The sequence below is a fragment of the Myotis davidii genome, unplaced genomic scaffold, assembly GCF_000327345.1.
Source record: "Myotis davidii unplaced genomic scaffold, ASM32734v1 scaffold420, whole genome shotgun sequence".
Taxonomy (NCBI): domain Eukaryota; kingdom Metazoa; phylum Chordata; class Mammalia; order Chiroptera; family Vespertilionidae; genus Myotis; species Myotis davidii.
The window spans coordinates 180,271-194,673 of NW_006294421.1; the positions used below are offsets into that span (position 1 = coordinate 180,271).

At 38.5% G+C, this 14,403-nt stretch overlaps 1 protein-coding gene across 9 annotated transcripts in view; it reads right to left on the reverse strand.

Annotated features, from left to right (window-relative positions):
• The window catches only part of ARHGAP24 (Rho GTPase activating protein 24), a 537,541-nt gene that overhangs the window by 108,027 nt on the left and 415,111 nt on the right, over window positions 1–14,403 (reverse strand). The gene's annotated exons all lie outside the window — the stretch shown is intronic.

Here is a 14,403-nt window from a genome sequence, read left to right on the forward strand (position 1 = left end):
TAAGAAAATGTAAATAATGAGAACAATTTTATTGTTCTCTTGTAATATTTACATTATTGCTAATGATAATAACAAGAGCTAATGTTATATGAGCACTACATGCATTAAGTCAACTAATCGACACAATATTTTGGGCAGTTACTATTATCACCACCACTTTTCAGATGATGAAATTAAGGCACAAAAAAACCCCAAGATTTTACTCAAAAGCACAAGCCATAGTACGCGTAGAGCAGGGTTTCAAATCCAGACAGTGTGGATGTATATAGCCCAGGCTCTTTGCTTTTAGGCCATGAGCTGCCTTCCAGGCCTTTTCTAAAAGGAATTCTCACTTCAAATATTCTATCCTGAATCCACAATAAAATCCTCCTGTCTCTCTTTCTCTGATATGTGCCTCATCTTCAGCTTCAGAAAACAGAGTTGCCACAAACCCAAAGTAATCAACTCCTTTAGCAGATGCTTCTGTTAATCTATAAAAGACAAATAAAATGATTCAGGAAATTCACGTGAAAAGAAATCTGTTCCTTTCCTTCAGGTTGGTGTAAAAAAAATATCCTCCCTTTTTCTGCTCATCAGGCGGGTGTCAAACTGGTGAGCTGAAAGCTTCTCTGCTTTATGTGTTTTTTGTTAATGCTTTTCCCTGGAACAGGACTGTAGTAATTTAGAGTGAGGTGATCATAGCAGACACCACTCAGATGCAGCTGGGAGCATCAGCTTCTAACAATGCCTGGGAGTTAGAGCTAATGCAAGGGGATTACTGGAGTCCCCTGCAGAGAACAATAGAAACTGCATGGTAACGGGATCTATTTGGAATGACAGAAGCTGAGGATTGGCTATATCAGCAATGATTACTTAGCTCCTGATTTTCTAGAGACTGAGAAAGCAGGGCTCTTTGCTGGCATGGGACAGGGCTCTGGGCAATTAGAAGTAAGCAGACAGCACAAGGAGTGAGCGCAGGGTAGTGAAAAAGAGAAAAATTTGGCTGTTGGTTCCTGTTTGTTCCCCTTCCCTGTTTTGAAGCTACAGTAGCTCATTTGTGTTCACAGGGAAAGCCTAGGAGAATTTCTGAGCAGCAAGAGCCACTGAAACTCCACTAATAACCACCAACTCTGGGCTCCTGGTTAGGTCAGAAATAAACCCCTATTATTTTCAGCATTGTGGTCGTGTTCTGTTATTTGTTGACAAGTGCAATACTAATGGACAGACCCTGAGGGAAAGGAGAGAGCAGTATGGACCAATGGAATTGGTAAAGTATCATCCATAGGCAGTAGGTAGTAGCAGGTACTGAAACAAGAACATTTATCATCATGCTTGTGTTTCGAACAGTGATGGCGAACCTATGACACGCGTGCCAGAGGTGACATGCGAACTCATTTTTTTGGTTGATTTTTCTTTGTTAAATGGCATTTAAATATATAAAATAAATATCAAAAATATAATATAAATCTTTGTTTTACTATGGTTTCAAATATCAAAAAATTTCTATATGTGACTTGGCACCAGAGTTAAGTAAGGGTTTTTCAGAATGCTGACACTCCGAGCTCAAAAGGTTTGCCATCACTGGTTTAGAAGACGGATCCTGGCACAGTTTGGAAGATGAGTAAAAATAAGAGGTTGTGATCTCTTTTTGAGTGACCTCATTATGGTTGATACTTAAGAAAAAACTTTTAATTTTAGAAAAGATTTAGTTGACAGAAAAGTTGCAAAGATAGTACAGAGAGTTTTCATGTAACTATAATTAATAGATTAGAATATCATTAATATGGTACATTTGTTATCAATGAACCAATATTGACACATCATTATTAACTAACATTCATATTTGATTCAGATTTCCTTAGTTTTTACCTAACCCTTTTGTGTTCCGGGATCCTGCTCAGAACACCACATTACATTCAGTCATCTTGTTGGCTTTGGCTTCTCGTGGACATGACAGCTTCTCAGACTTTTCTTGTTTCGATGACCGTGACAGTTTTGAGATGTATTGGTCTGACACTTTTCCTAATGCCCCTCAGTTAGGATTTGTCTGATGTCTGTCTCATGCTTAGCCTGGAAATTGTGGACTTTGGAGAGAAAGACCACAGAGGTGAAGTGTCCTCAGATCATATCCCATTAGCTTTCTTAAAAGTAAATGAAAGATTTTCCTCCCTGGCTATTTGAAGATTTGCTGTCATTATGAATGACACAGGGACTTTCTGGACCAAAACGGTCATGACCAACAGACTACTTCAGCGGAAACAAATGGTATAAATATCCTTCACCCCGGGGAGGCAACAGTGCCCCAGACATAAAGTCATGAAAAACTCGCCAAAACATGTGAGACTGTACCAGATGTCACTTTTATATTTGCGTTCAGAACGCTTTTTGGTGGTGGGGAGACAACTGGCTTTGGCACGATTTATGACTTGGATTAGGCAAAGAAAAATGAACCCAAATGTACACTGCAAGGCATGGTCTGTATGAGAACACCTGGAGCAAATAGCGAAAGAAACAGAACAGAATGGAGAAAGTCAGGGGGACTGCAGAGGCCAATGCTGGTGCTGGCAAAAGTGAGCTGGAGACCGGACAACAGAAGGAATAAAGAACCGTCAGTAAATTTATCTGTGGTGATTCTGCAGATTTTTCATGAGAGGAGTAATAAATTAAGAATTTTTATGTGTCTGCTTGTTGAAATACAGAAAAAGTAAACGTAAGTGTTATTTCAGCTTTGCACATATGATAGTACAAAGGTTGCGGGCAATCCTCCCCCCATAACTTCCTCCCTTTCCTTCCTGCTTAACATCCATCTCAGTTTCATAACATCCCCAGTTGGTCACTATGTTCTTATTGTACTATAGTCAATGGGGGGAATGTAGATGCCTTATAGTTAAGGCTTTCCAATTACAAAACTAGCAAGCATAAAACAGAAAACCAACTTCATCCTACCCGCCTGCATTGTAATCACCACCTCTATGCTCATATCAGGCTGCACACTTCCAAGTCAAATACAACTTTTGGGAAGGGTAACCTTTTGCTGCTATATGTCATATCAGTTTTACATGTGAACTCTTAAGGAAATAAATATAGAACATTTACTTACGTTACCTAAATTACTATTGCCCCGTAATAATAGCACTGAGAATTGACATTGAGAGTTGAACATAAAAATAGGATTCTAAAATAGAATGGGAGCTGAACCTTCTAGGCACTGTTATGTTTCCATTTCATTCCTTTCCAAAAACAGGCAATGAGTAATTTATTGAGCAAGCATTATGGCCTGTACTATTTTGAGGAAAACAGGATGCTCCAGCAAAAAAGAAAGAAAATTATATGTGTATTATTACTTAATTCCAGGTCAACTGTAGTTATTACCATAGGTCTTGTGTTCTTTTAATGTTGACATTGAGTATAAATTTAGTAGAATCCATGACAATAAGCCCAAATTATACTTACAGATGCTAAATATGAAGCACACGGCATCTTAATAAGGTAACATTTTAGAAGAAAATAGAGCTCTTCAATCAGCATTAATTTTATTTTTAAATGAAAAAGACTGCCATGTGCCAGGTACTTCACAAAAACCTAAATTATTTCATTTTATCCTCTCAGTCCTCCTGAATCAAGCGATTTAAAATCCATTAAAACAAATGAAGGTGAAGTGATCTGTCCACTGATGAAACTTTCAGAAAAGGACAGATTTAAAGACTCCCCCCCCCCCCACTAAAATCCATAGAGCACACAGAACCACTCATGTGCAGTATAAATTGGGATCACAGCAGGAAACAGCACATGCAGGTTAGGGGGATCCATTGAGGCTTTAATAGAAGCCTATCCCCAAAGACATACACAGGCAGTGAGGAGACCACAGTGGCACTATCCAGGATACAGCCAGCCACAGGTGGTCCATTCTTCGCTCCACCCACACTGAGGGAGTCAGGGAAATTGACACACCACCACTATTCTCCTCCCTCCACCATGGCTTGGTTAGGTTTTCCACAGGCCAAATCCAACCACAAGGCAAGGGGAAGGGGGGCGTCGAGGGTGGTCCTCACAGCTCTGCCCTCTAGAGCAGAGCGCAGTAGGGGAGTGGACACTGAGCGCATCGGGAGAGAGAGGTGAACAGAAGGCTGACATTTCTCTAACTGTTGGTCTGAACGTAGAAATAACATGGAATTCACATTCATTTAAGTATGCTCACTGCTTATCCTCCTGAAAAGAGACTTGAAAGCCAGCAGCAAGAGACCTTCGGACTGAATCTTTCTAAATGTATAAGAATCAAAGGTGAGTTCGCTCATGCGGAAAAACAAACAAACACACAGACAGGAAAAATGCCAAAGGCTCTAGTAGAGCCTTGGTGGTGGCCAAGTGAAGCCAGAGCAACGCCCTGTAGTATGCAAGGTGTTGGGAAGTCGGGAGTCTCCAGGCATCACTTGTTTAGTGAAGCACTTCTGAATCATGAGCAGTGTTCTGGGTTTCTGAACTGTGGCTCTGCTCTGCCACTGAGTGGTTAGATGCGTTGAGACAAGTGATTGAAAAGCTTTGTGCCTGTTACTTTTTCTGTCTCTACCACAGGCTGGATACCTAATGTTGCATATGTATTTATTTATCAAATTAACATTGCATCTGATTAATTTAGAGTGGACAAGTAAGTAAATAGGGCCAGCACAGCAGTGTTAGTGTGAGAATTACAGAGAAGGTGAATGAGAAAAGATATCATTTTTTTTAAAGCAGACATTTTTGTAAAATATATTTTTATTGATTTTTTACAGAGAGGAAGGGACAGGGATAGAGAGCTAGAAAATTGATGAGAGAGAAACATCAATCAGCTGCCTCCTGCACACCCCCTACTGGGGATGAGCCCACAACCAAGGTACATGCCCTTGACCGGAATCGAACCTGGGACCCTTCAGTACGCAGGCAAATGCTCTATCCACTGAAACCAGTTAGGGCAAGAAAAGATATCATTATTCTCAGAAAACATGAAGCACGCTGCAGAATAGATGTTTCCAACAAATGTACCCATTTTTTCTGCTCATTTTAACTGATTTTCCTTCTGGTTTTCTTTTCATTGTCTTGTTTTCCAATATAAGTTGTCTAAAATCTTTATAACTATACAAGGTATCAGTTCAATGTAAATATAACTAATAAAGTGTTAAGATAACTTTTAAAATTCAATAAATACAATAATCCTTTTAATGTATAGTCACACACAATAACTGATATTTCAAAGATGGACTGCATATTTGATGGTGGTCCCATCCTATATAATAAAAGTCTAATATGCAAATCCACCAAACAGAATGACAGGTCACTATGACACACATTGACCACCAGGGGGCAGACGCTCAAGGCAGAAGCTGCCCCCAGCCCACAGGACCCAACCCACTGCGACAGCGGGGAACAGGGCTGGTGATTGTGCGGCACCAGGCCAGCCAAGGCGGGTGCCAGCAGGGGCCCCCCAATCACCCCACCAGTTGCCCCGCAGAGGGAAGTGACCAGTGGCAACAATGGGGGGCGGGGCTGGTGAGTGGGCAGCACCAGGCCAGCCAAGGCAGGTGCCAGTTGTCCCACAGATTGGCCCTGATCACCGGCCAGGCCCAGGGACCCTACCCGTCCACAAGTTTCGTGCATCAGGCCTCTAGTGAGATTATAATGGAGATGAAAAAGTCCTAACACCGAGTGATGCTTAAGCTGTCCTAATGTGGTAGGGAAATGCATTATTCATGTGTCTGTGGTGATGCTGCTGTAAATAAACCATAAGGACAGCAGATGCACTTAGAGCAGTAATGCATCCCGTTTAGGTGCATGGAGGTACACTCTCTGAGGTTCTCAGAATAATGAAATAGCCTAAGGCAGCACTTCTCAGAACAGATCCCCATTGTTAAGCAGCACCTGACTGTATTACAGATGCCTTCTACAAAAGAATACAATTTGAATTCTTTTTTAATATAAACGTTCTTATTTGAAATGAATCATGCCTCCTATTTGCATACACCTTGATTTCAACAGTCCGGGCTTACTTCTAAAGTAAATTAGACAATTCTGAAAAAACATAAATATGTTTCCTGATCATAGTTTGTGATTTATTAAAAGTAAGGAAGTGATTTTACCTCAACTGCCAACTCATGGAATCTTAGAATTTAATTTGGCCACAATAATTATGAACTTAGAAAATAAAAGAATAACTTAAAAACTTGCGATTCATAAAACGAAGTAGAACAATATTGCAAAGAGATAAAGAAGCATTCTTCTGAAACATCCAAACAAGGAAGCCAAAAGAAAAAAATGTTCTCCAAGAGGAGCCCGCCAACTCCATCCACTCATCCCCCATCTGCCACAGGAAACCTGCAAGTACTTCTTAATGAGCGTTGGATGGGATGTGGTCCATTTGCTCACAGAGCTGAGACTACACATGAAGCAGGGAAATGCATGAGGCATATGGAACTTACTCATTTCAAATGTATGCATATTCTCAAGACATTATTATAAATGATTTATTTTGAAGACATTTAAGTGAAAAACTTTAGCCAGAACTCCTCCATTCCTCTAACACATAAAAAGAAAAAGCAAACAAAGAAGAAAATTGAAAACTCCCCCTCCCTAACTGGTCTGCATTTCTGTGTACTACTTACTGCCCTAATCAATAGCAAACAAGTCAGGCTCTTGGTGACACCGCTGAAGGACTCTTCCTTCCTTATTATCCTCTCATTTATATGCCCCGACCCCCAGCCAAAACTTATATTCTGTGTCTGTTTATAAAAAAATATATCTGGCCCTAGCCGGTTTGGCTCAGTGGATAGAGCATCGGCCTGTGGACTCAAGGGTCCCAAGTTCGATTCTGGTTAAGGGCATGTACCTTTGTTGCAGGCACATACCCAGTGGGGAGTGTGCAGAAGGCAGCTGATCGGCTCATTCACCATCAGTTTGGCCTCAAACTTTTTGCATAAATGTCTTTGCCAAGTCAGAGGAAAATAATTCTCTTTTTCTTAGAATATACTGAATTCAAGACAAAGCTGTACTAAATTTGACATAGCTAATTCAGTCCTCTTACATGACTATGCTGTTTTCTTTGGCAGGGCTACTTATTCAAAGTTCCTTAACACCATTCAAATTTTTATTCAAGGAGTAATAAGCTGATTCCCAACAAGTAAACACTCAACCCAAACCCATACACTTAATTTGACAATTCAAGTTTCCTATGTCATTAACATTGACAAGATAAAAGTATTGAAGTTCAAGTATATGTAGGGTACTTTACTAGACATTGGGGAAGTAACATGTTATAAGATAAAAGTCTACAACAATGATAAGCACTAAGGAGAGGTTAATAATCTATGCCCCAAAGGCAATGCTCAGTCAATGAACTAATCCTCCCTGGGCACCCCTTATGCCAGGCACGGTGCTCAGTGCTGGAAATACAAAGATAAACAGGCAGGCCTAGTCCTTGACTTCATTGAGCATACATTCCACATGGTGACAGATGATTTTTTTAAAGGCTACAATATCAAGTATACAAATAAGTAACCAAATAAGTAGAGAGTGTGGTGAGTGCTATGAAGGAATTATATAGGGCTTTGTGATAAAAAATAATGGGGTGGTAGCCTGAATTATTTAGGGCGGTTAATAAAGACCTCTCAGAAACTGAGACCTGAAAGAGAAGCCGGCCAGCCAAGATCAATGGGCCTGTGGGGAGACAGGTGGCTCCAAGTGTAAATTTTAAAGCCTAAATTTAAAAAAATATATATCCTAGTGGTGTATCTAGGAATTATCAGAAGGCCGATTTATCTGTAACATACATGCCATGGGGAGAGTGGTCTAAAATGAGGTTAGAGATGGACCTTTTTATGCTGAGCCTATAGGTCATGATAAGAAATGTGGACAGTTCCAGGCAGAGGAGGGAAGGATCTGATGTTTGCTTATTTTAATGGCTGTTTTGTGGAGACTGTGTTTGAGTGGGAGAGAGACATGCTAGAAGGCTAAGTAATGGTGGTTTCTGCCGTAGTGATAGCAGTAACCATAAAGAAACGTTGAAAGATGTGAAATATATTTTGGGAGTAGAAACTTTATAAGAAATGTGGACAGTTCCAGGCAGGGGAGGGAAGGATCTGATGTTTGCTTATTTTAATGGCTGTTTTGTGGAGACTGTGTTTGAGTGGGAGAGAGACATGCTAGAAGGCTAAGTAATGGTGGTTTCTGCCGTAGTGATAGCAGTAACCATAAAGAAACGTTGAAAGATGTGAAATATATTTTGGGAGTAGAAGTGATAGGAGTTGTGAATGAATTGAAAGTGAGGAATGAGGAAAAATGGGACTCAACCAAATATCAGATGGATGGTGGTGCCACGTACCCAACGAGACGATAGAAAAGGAACTGGGGGTGGCAAGGAGTGCATGTAGAGCTACATTTTGAACAACTATGTTTGTGATGCCTACTAACCAGGCGTTGGCTCCCTGAGTCTGTATATTAAGGGAGAGGGCTGGGGTAGGAATTCAGAAGAAGAGATTTCCTCTAATGGAAGAGCAGCTGAAACTGCATATTCAAGGAAGAGTAGGACTTAGAGAAGCAGAGAAGGAGGAAGTCACCCAGGTACTTGGAATTACGAGTTGATCTAATTGTGAAACAATAAATGAAAAGCTTGGCTGCCTTAGAGTTTTCATGTAAAGATATATTGAAAACAAAATGGTGAAGTAATAGTGGGGGCCAGATTGTGAGAACTTTTAAATTCAACCTTATGATTTATGTTGTTTAATTTTAACCGAGTGGAGATGTAGAGTGGGAAGGGTATGTAAAAGAAACATATTATTAAAATAACTATGACTATTCATATATAATTTTTGAAGATAGGGAAAACCTTAGTCTGATGTGGAAATCTCTTAGGTCATCATTTCAGTGAACTTGGTGTGAATGAATGAGTGTTTGAGCTAAGATGGTGGGCACAGAAGCAGAACGGAAAAGAACAATATAGTACTTAAAAACAAAATGTCAAAAAGATTTGGTTCCTGGGCAGTATGGCTCAGTTGGTTGATCATCATCCCATGCACCGAGAGATCACTGGTTCCATTCCCAGTCAGGGCGCATGCCCTGGTTGTGGGCTCAATCCCTAGAGGGGGCATGCAGGAGGCAGTAGATCGATGTTTTTCTCTCTCTCTCTCCCCTCCTCTTTTTCTAAAATCAATACAAATATCTTTAAAATGTTTGGTTCCTGAGATATCATGTTGGGGGTAGAAATAAGAGGAAATAATTTGGTAAATAACCATTCATACTCTTTTTCTTCCTGAACTATCCAGTGTACGTTGGCAATGAGCCCAAGTGGTACACACCGAATGCTTTGCTTCATGCTGTTTCCTCTGGAATGGCAGGCACTAGTCTACAAAGCAGTAATGGTAGACATCAGGACAAAACTGGTCATTGCTGGGCCACAGGCATTGCAGCATAGAAATAAGGAATGTTGTAGGATCAGGTTCATATCTGCAAGATCTGTACATCAATCAAGGAAACATGTAAAATGAACTGTGTTATACAGCATAGCATTTAATCTTTCCTTTCTCCTTCATATTAGGTGTATTCTCATTTGGGGAGGGGATGATCACTAAAATGTGAATATTCAAAAGTACACAAAATAAACAAGTAATGGGCAAAATGTTGTCACAATCAGGAGCTAGCTGAACAGCAAGGCAGATTAATGGTCATTTTTATGTTCTGGCATTCTTATTTTTATGTTCTTAAACCAGTACTTGGCCTGAGGCAATTCTTTCCTTTTTTTGTACCCCGGTTTTATCATCTCAAGAGGAAATCATCTAATCTAGTGAAGTTGGAGCAGGTTGTGTGTGTGTGGGGGGGGGGCAGGGCGGAGGAGAGTAACATATATTCCTATAAGAAATGAAAAAAATAGAGAGGGATAACATAGATAATAAATACTGACATAATGCCTCTTAGCAAAACAATATTAAAGATAATGCATTCCTTTTAAAGCATTTTATTCAAAATATCAGTAAAGAAAAATTTAATAATATTAATAAACAACCTGCTCACAAAATGTGAGTAGAAAGAGTGACTCTCATGATTCATTTTAACAACTAATGAAAAGATAAGATGGATGCCAGCAATTGCCTACCTTCATTCTACTGGTGATTGACAAATTATTTTATATTGCATCTAGGGTACAATATTAAATCCATGCGTAGTCATTTATCACTTTATGGCTGTCCTGTTCACAGAAACTTCAGTTATGTTTAATGCCTGCCTTCCTTTAGTAATTGGTGTTTCACTCAAAGCGAAGTCATCTAGTCTAAGCTAGCCTTGGGTTTTGAAGAGACACATGCAATAAAAGCTTCTAGCCCCTCTAGACTATTCTGTTGGTGATTGTACCATAATGGATCCTACAATAAATGGTTGAAGAGCTTCCCCTGGCTAAGAGGGCTGAAGGGTTTAATATTAAACCATAATGAAGAGATGTTACAAAAATATCATGTGTACTTAGTATTTGGTCTTTGTAGAGACCATCTCTGTAAATCTCAGTTCCTTCTTGGCATCTTCCATGTTTTCTCTGGATCATGTGTTAATGTGCCCTCACGGGGTTCCATATTTCAACAAGTCACCCTGCTTCCCCCACCTGTCTACACACTTGCTTTTTATATTCTCCATAAATAGCACCTTGTCCTGTAATTCATCTTCCATGCCTCATTCATTCTAAATCTAAGCTTCTTGGCTCTGTTTCTGCCATATTAAAATACTTCCCATGGCAAGCTCATGTTTAAAAAGAAAATCAATTTTTCTGATTCATTTGATATGAGCTTCTGGGTATTTTTAGAATTTATTGTTCACTCTCAAGTCAATACCTCTATGATACCATCATTAAATATTAAAGGCTGCTTAGGGCACACTCCTTATCAGAAAGCTCTGCCCTTTTTAATATCAAGGAGAAGGATACTCTTCCTCTTGGAAGGAAGCTTGAATTCTTTTTAAACTGTAAGCACTAAAACTTGGGTTTGCCACTTTGATGTGGTAAGGAAGAACAAAGAGTACTGGAGACTAAAAGATAGCTGGGGGAATGCAAAAGGAAGGTTGTCCCCGGCTCTCTCTCTTCCTGCCTGCTGCAAAAACGGCTTCATTAGTAACCTTAGGCCCTTAAATGAAACAGGAAGTTTGGAATACTACCCTTTCCCATTTCTGGTTAATTCCTCCTTAGAATCACTGTACGAGGCAAAGCCAACTTGAAGAACCATAACACACCAGATGATGCTTTATTTTAATGTTTGCACGAATCACTTTGCTTTAATTTATTGAACTCTCTCCGCGGGAACACCGCTTAGTTGCACAAAGCATTTATTCATTTTCAGGTAAATGCTACTGCTGTGAAGGGTGAAAAGAGGCAAATACATCACATTAGGACCAGGCACCATTTACTGGTAACCTGTTACTGAAAAAGTGAGGAATTGCAAAATAAATAGTAGAAAATATTTTGTGTAATATAGTGGATTAAATGAATTGCGAAGGCACATCGATCAAGTAAAACACTCTGTGGATGCATTGGTCACCTAACATGAGTTCAGGGGTCTAAAGGCAATCCCTGTTGCCTTGCTCTCGCTTCACAAATGTTAGAGTTGTCTCCCTACTCCCCAAAGCTTGGAGCAGTGCTTTGTATAGTTGGGTATTTAATAATAGTTCTTGACTGTTACATAAGTGAATGACTAATTGAAGAATGACATGTGTCCATGTGTCTGTTCTATTTATTCTATATTTCTCACAACTCTTGTAGTAAGGAAGAACTTATTTTGTGGTAGATGCTGAAAAACAGGTTAAAAGGAATAGCTGTTCCACTTAAAGTGCTTAATTGCAAGCAAAAGAGATTTTTAAAAAATGGACAAGCCCTAGCCAGTTTGACTCAGTGGATAGAGTGTTGGCCTGTGGACTGAAGGGTCCCATATTTGATTGCGGGCTTGATTCCGCAGTAGGGGGTGTGCAGGAGGCAGCTGATCAATGATTCTCTCTCATCATTGATGTTTCTATCTCCCCCTCTCCCTTTTCTCTTTGAAATCAATAAAATATATTTAAAAAAATAAAAAAAATTGGCCAAGCAAAAGGAGAATTATTAGAATATGTTATGGGCTCAGAATCCATGGGAGGCCAAGGATCAGGCTTTAGAGCTTCCGAGGGTCAGAAAAGTTGTTAAATAGAAATAAAAAGCAGGAATCAAGAGGCATAGTAACAGGTCTACAGCAGTAACTTAGCTGCTTCCTCTGCTAACTACTGTTCAAGTGTCTAGCTTCCAACCTCCTATCCTCTGTCTGTTAAAACTAAGAGCGAGCACCATATTGGTAAAAATAAATCCATGTGCCTATTCTCTGTCTCTGTAGTGCTGAGGGATTCAGGGCTTTTACTTCTTGAAGAAAAGATGTAAACCAAAAATTTTCCCACCACTAAAAGTACAGAGATTATTTCTATATAGGAAATGAAAGTATTATGAGGAGAGTAAGTGGAGTCTAGAATATATATATATACTTGTTCTTAACAATTAATCTGAATTTATAACCCATGCTTTCTTATTCTTAAATAAACTAACTGTGAGAAATTGAATATATGCAATGCACTCTTGTGTTTTCAGATAGTACACTATTTGAATCTCACTTGCTACAGTATGCCCTTACTTTTGTATTATTATAAGATTTTTGGTGAAGTTTTTAAAATAAAATTAAATAGTTATGGATCACTTTTGACCTGTTTTCCTCCCAGTCTTAACATATCAAGGAAGTTTGTTCTTGTTAACAGTTTTGCTCATTACCCTGTGCTAGTAAATTCCTGACGATCAGAACTTTGCTTTGTTCACAACTATATCTTTAACGCCTAGAACAGAGCCCAGCACATATGCTCAAGAAATACTTGTTGAATGTTGATTTCTTAAGATCATATATTCCAGGATACTTACTGCACCAATGCTTTGATACCACACCAACAAAAATGGGAACAAGTTATGTATCCAACAAAGGAGAAATAATCAACACATTTTGATACGTCTGAATCTATGAGATGCGTATGCTATATTAAGTTTTTAGACTGTGAGTTACCAAAATTACTTATATAGTTTTGGAATATTATGTGTATACATAAAAGTAGTAATAGAAAAAGACACTAAAATGTTGAGAGCTTATCACTAAGGATGAGTTTAGAAGGGAAGAATAAGATACTTTCACTTCTTATTTTATATAATTTTTAAAAAACCTTTATTATTATAAAAGTGGAACATGTGTATTGTAAAAAAATAAGAAAGTACTAACAAGCAAAACTAAAATAATTAAAATATCAGATTTTCACTATTACCTTAGTAATAATGTCCTTTTGTAGTATTTGCCCTTTCAGATCTTTATCTTTATGTATCTACACACAAATGTATATATATATATATTTTACCAATATGAACTCATTTGGTATATGTAGATTTTCTAGTAAATAATACTTATAGTTTCATTTCAGTAAATTTTCATCATCTAATATGTAAATGTATTTGCAAATTAGAACTCATTGAAATTAAATGTTTGTTCTTAGAAACAGTTAATTAAACAAAAAGACAAGCTCCAAATTGAGAGGAAATATTCATAATACATATATCTATCTAACCAAAGACTTCTACCCATAATACTAGTATATAAAAAACACAATACCTTAGTAAGAAGATATGTCCTTTAAAATAAATGGGCAAAATATTTGAACAGTTGACAAAAAAAGACATATGCTTGGTCAGAAAGTATATAAACAGATACTCAATGTCATTATTTATCAGAGAAATGCAAATTAAAACCACAATGAAATACCACTAAGCTCCTATTAATAACCATAAAATTTAAAAAGACTGACATTAGCAAGTGGTTGCAAAGATGTGTTTGATTCCAACATGTTGGATTAAGATTTTATGTGGTTTAGGGAAGAAAAGAGTAGATTTAGTGTCTGAGAATTTTAGCTTGTTCTTTTTTGGTTCAAGGTCTCTCTATTTCTTATGTACACATATGAACACACAAATAATGTCCAACTATATTGGGCTAGTAATGTAATACCTACCAACTCACAGGGTTACTCTATTAATTGCAATAACACATAGAAAATTGTTCAAAATGGGAAGAGCTCCACAAATATTAGGTATTAGCTGCAATCTTCAGGACTGATGGCGGGAGGCTTCACTGTAGGCACAGGAAGTAGCTGACACCTCTACACCTGACACAACTTCTATGAGAACAAAACCAAGTTACCACAAATCTAGTATCTTGAAGAACACAGAAGTTTTGTAAATAGTCCTTTGTTCCGTAGGACAATTTCAGGCATTTAGAATTACCAAGTGTTGCTATTGTTTTTTCTCTCAGAAATGCTGCCTCCTAGGTGCTGGAACTAATGACAGGCATGGTTGAGCATCTAGTTCCTATATTGCAAAGGCAT